General features: G+C 48.9%; 1 long non-coding RNA gene across 1 annotated transcript; it reads right to left on the reverse strand.

Moving 5' to 3' along the window:
- Positions 1-405: 405 nt before the first annotated feature.
- On the reverse strand, positions 406-2,471 carry LOC144539390 (uncharacterized). The gene is made up of 3 exons (XR_013504923.1): positions 2,332-2,471; positions 1,700-1,761; positions 406-536 (listed from the first exon to the last, which is right to left on the reverse strand). It is a non-coding gene; the product is annotated as an uncharacterized LOC144539390 (long non-coding RNA).
- Positions 2,472-4,594: the final 2,123 nt, after the last annotated feature.

A 4,594-nucleotide genomic window follows, 5' to 3' on the forward strand; every position in this document is an offset into this window, starting at 1 on the left:
CACTCGGCAAAGTAGCTAGCGTTGTAGCTAAGCTAGCGATGGAAACTTTTTCTACCCGGGCAGAAAAACAAACCGAAAAAGTGCCGTTTTCAGGGGATTGTGGGAGAATCCTGTTTCAGACTCAAAGCCAATCAGAGCTGACTTTGGCTCAGCAAGGTCTGGTTATCCCACGATTTATAATGAGAATTTCTCCAGACCTCCGCTGTAGCCTGCAGTACGGCTACACCAGATTAGCAACTTGCGGACCCGTTGCACCTGATGTTACACACTGAGTTTCACACCTCCGTCCTCCAGAGAGAGAAGTGCATTGTCCAGACTGTCCACGTCTGTCTCTGGGCGGTCCTCAGGTCGGCGGGGGTCCGTTGACGTATCTCAACGCTAGCTGGAAGGTACGCGGCAACCTGTTGCTACGGTGACAGGGAGGCTCCAGGAAGCCCCAGACCAGACAGGCCAGAAGAGTCAGAGCTGCAGCCAGGAGGAGGTAGAGGAAGGCTGGGGAGAGCAGGGAGGAGAAGCCCCTGCTGCTGGAGGTCACACTGAGGAGGAGGAGGAGGGGGGGAGGAGGGGAGGAGGAGGAAGAAGAGGAAGAGGAGGGGGAGGAGGAGGAGGAGGAGGAAGAGGAGGGGGAGGAGGAAGAAGAAGAAGAAGAAGAGGAGGAGGAGGAGGAGGAGGAGGGCAAGGAGGAGGAGGAAGAGGAGGAAGAGGAGGGGAGGAGGAAGAGGAGGAGGGGGAGGGGGAGGAAGAAGAGGAAGAGGAGGGGGAGGAGGAAGAGGAGGGGGAGGAGGAAGAAAAGGAGGGGGAGGAGGAGGAAGAAAAGGAAGAGGAGGAGGAGGAGGAGGAAGAGGAACAGGAGGGGGAGGAGGAGGAGGAAGAGGAAGAGGAGGGGGAGGAGGAAGAAAAGGAGGGGGAGGAGGAGGAAGAAAAGGAAGAGGAGGAGGAGGGGGAGGAGGAAGAAGAAGAAGAAGAAGAAGAAGAAGAAGAAGAAGAAGAGGAGGAGGAGGGCAAGGAGCAGGAGGAGGAGGAAGAGGAGGGGAGGAGGAAGAGGAGGAGGGGGAGGAAGAGGAGGAAGAAAAGGAGGGGGAGGAGGAAGAGGAGGGGGAGGAGGAAGAAGAGGAGGGGGAGGAGGAAGAGGAAGAGGGGGAGGAGGGAGAGGTGTCAGCTTGAGATTCTTTCTATTCCTCGTTGTATTAGTGCTTGATTTTTGTATTGATAACATTCTGTAATTGTCTCCCTGTTGTTTTCTATTGAAGGTAGTATGGATGGTATCTCTGTGTGTTCTATTTCTATTTCTCTGTCCAGTGCTCTACTGATCAGACCATGTGAGCAGCAGCACCTACGGGTGCTCTAGTGATTACTGCTGCCTGTCTTGTATTTAAAGGAGTCGACAGAGACGTCTTGACGAAGACAGTGTTGCTGTCCAAACCAAATTTTGCATTGTCTCCTCAAGAAAACACAGGATACATTAAAGCTATGCTGAAGATACTGTTCTGCTCATCGCTGCTTTTTGAAATATTCTTTCTGTGTATTATAGCTGATCTGCCTCTTCCAGCGCTCCGTCTGCACACCGACACTGAACACTGAACACTGAACACTGAACACTGAACCCTGAACACTGAACACCAACACTGAACACTGAACCCTGAACACTGAACACCAACACTGAACACTGAACACTGAACACTTATCACTGTTTTCTCACCATTGTTCGCTGTGCAGTCTGGGAACGCCGGCCTCTTCACAACAGGACTGCTCTTCTTTGGACTGGAGAACAGAGAGCTTCTGTTAATCCTCCATGTTTTCAGGCAAAATTTCTTATTCGTTTCAGATGAAAGTGTTTCGGGAATGTAACACAAGCACACTTACACACACACACACACACACACACACATACAAAGAGAGAAGACTTGTCCCAAAAAGGTGTAAGAGTGGAGTTACATCGTCATATTAAAGGTGCTACATCTCTTCTGTGGGTGTATTAGTTTTCTCTCTGCAGTTTGACAGCTGGGACTAAACTGTCTGTGCGCGTGTGATTGACAGGTCGGGGCGGAAGAGCCGTCCTGATTGGTTGTTAAGATTCGGGCGCCCTGAGATTTTTGAGTGACTGATTACAGCCTGGGACAGACACAGAGAACAGATTTTTTGATTTATTGATAGCTGTCGGGATGTAAAGAGAATTTCAACACATATTACTAAAATGGTTCTAAAATAAATTGCCTACTCAGCTTTAAGTGGATCATAAATCATTTAGTACCAACAACTTCCCTCTAATTGATCATTTTTATCCAGTAACTGTATAAAGCAAAAATGGACGACTGACACAAATCAACTTACCTGGAGATCTGATTGACGTCTGCACCTCGTCCAATCAGATTGGGCTGTTGGGTCACGTGACGGTGAAGGGAAGGGTGCAGTGCACGACTGTTGCGTATCGTCACGGTGATGGTGGTTGTCGTGGAGATAGGGGACGACCATGTGGCTTCCCTCCGAGTGGCACTGTCACACACACACACACACACACACACACACACACACACACAAACATAAGACACACACACACAAACATAAGACACACACACACACTTTCTTATCAGATTTGACCCTGAGAAACTCATCCACCCATTTCTCTTATCTCTCTTTGCATCTCTCTCTCTCTCTCTCTCTCTCTCTCTGGAAAGTTGTTTGTAAACCCAGAGACAGACAGGATAAAAGAGAGACAAACAGAGAGAGAGAGAGAGATGAGGAAAGGAAGAAGGAGAGAGGATGGAGGGAAGACGGATGGAAAAAGTCGGTGTTTCTCTCCTGTTTTTATGGCGATAGTTAAAGTGCAGCCAGACTCGCCGTATAAATCAAGACTTTATGGATTCATTCAGCGGCCGAGGAGAGACGAAGGAGATGGAGGAGAAGACTAAATAGATGCTTTCACTGGTAATGAGAGAGGGAGAGAGAGAGAGGGAGAGAGAGACAGGGAGAGAGAGAGAGAGAGTTATATAGGACTTCATCTTTACAAAGTTGGATGAATTTCTACATCTTCTGTAGAGAAAAATAAAGGCGGATGATTATAAATATGGATGGAGCTGCTGGAGAGAGAGGACATCATTCACTGTGTGTGTGTGTGTGTGTGTGTGTGTGTGTGTGTGTGTGTGTGTGTCACATGATTGTATGGGAATTTATCTTTACAACGGTGGGTAAACTTAGGAATTTACGACTTTAGACAACACACACAAAACTGCCTGATATGGAGTGTGTGCGTATGTGTGTGTGTGTGTGTGTGTATCTCCACTCTCATGACTGCCAGACCCAAAAGTATGGAAGAGCACAAAGTCAAGAGTCAGGTCAGGAGGTTTTACACACACACACACACACACACACACACACACACACACACACACACACACACACACAGATGATGTTCATGTGATGCAGTGTGCTGAATGTTACTGATGAATTCCACAGTATAACAAGCTTAGCAGACGGTATAGCAGAGTTACACACTTACTTATCTCTATTAATGTCTCCTAGCCAATTATGACATCATTATTAAAGGTGCTGCATGTATCATTATAAACATCAATACATCATCGTCATATTAACAGTTCTACCTCGGTCTATTGACTGTAAACCAGTGAGTCCATGTTGGAGCTGATTGTTCTCCTCTATCTCACACCAGTAGTATTATTAGTTCTGGTGTTTCTCCACATTAAGACTACATTTCCCATCAGCCCCGTTGCTTCCTGCCCCCCCCCCCCCCTCCCCCTCCCTGAAGAGGATCAACATGTTGGAAGTGATTTCTCCATCTTCCTTTCCCTCCTTCCACCATCTGCTGCCAGAAACTCTTTCAGCTTTAGCTCCGTTTGCTTGATTGATGTTAGGAAGCAACGGGGCTTATGGGAAATGTAGTCTTTATGTTGAGAAGCACTAACAATACAGTAATACTACCTTCAGCTCCGCGTCCGTCTGCACAGCCTTGGAACAGGAAGTCCTTCCCTCCGGGGGGGCGGGGCTCTGCACCCCGAGCCACGCCCTCACGCGGCCCCCGTCGAAGCTGACCGGCTCACAGTCCTGTCCGTCGGGGGCGGAGGAAGCCCATTGGTCCTCGAAGAGCCGAGCCCCGCCCTCCCGGGTCGCGATCGGCGAGAAGACCTCGGGGTGGGCGTGGTCAAGCCATCCCTCCAACCGCTGCAGGGACAACAGACAGGATACAGCGTGCTATAGGTTCATCTGGGGAAAAAATCATTACCTGAAGTTCTTTATTCAGTGTTTGGTCAGCCAAGGACTTCTGTTACTTCCTGCACTTTAGAAAGAACCTGACCACGCCCGACAAACTCTCAGATGTTTAAAAAGATTTCATCGGGCCAAACGTCCAGAGTCAGCAGTCTGCAGGATAATCTGCACGGACCGTCGGGCCCAAGTGGGATTTCTGGCCTTCGAAGCTCACTTTCTGGCCCGAAATCTCCTAATTCCCCACACAGGAAGTGGAGTTTCAAGACACGAGCGAGCGGCAAAAATGTGACTTTGTTTGTGTCAGCTACAGGCCACCGTAGCTCAAGCAGACACAGACTTGTGTAGCAGGAGAAAAGCTCTCATGATGTTGTAA

Source organism: Centroberyx gerrardi, chromosome 6 (genome assembly GCF_048128805.1).
Source record: "Centroberyx gerrardi isolate f3 chromosome 6, fCenGer3.hap1.cur.20231027, whole genome shotgun sequence".
NCBI lineage: Eukaryota > Metazoa > Chordata > Actinopteri > Beryciformes > Berycidae > Centroberyx > Centroberyx gerrardi.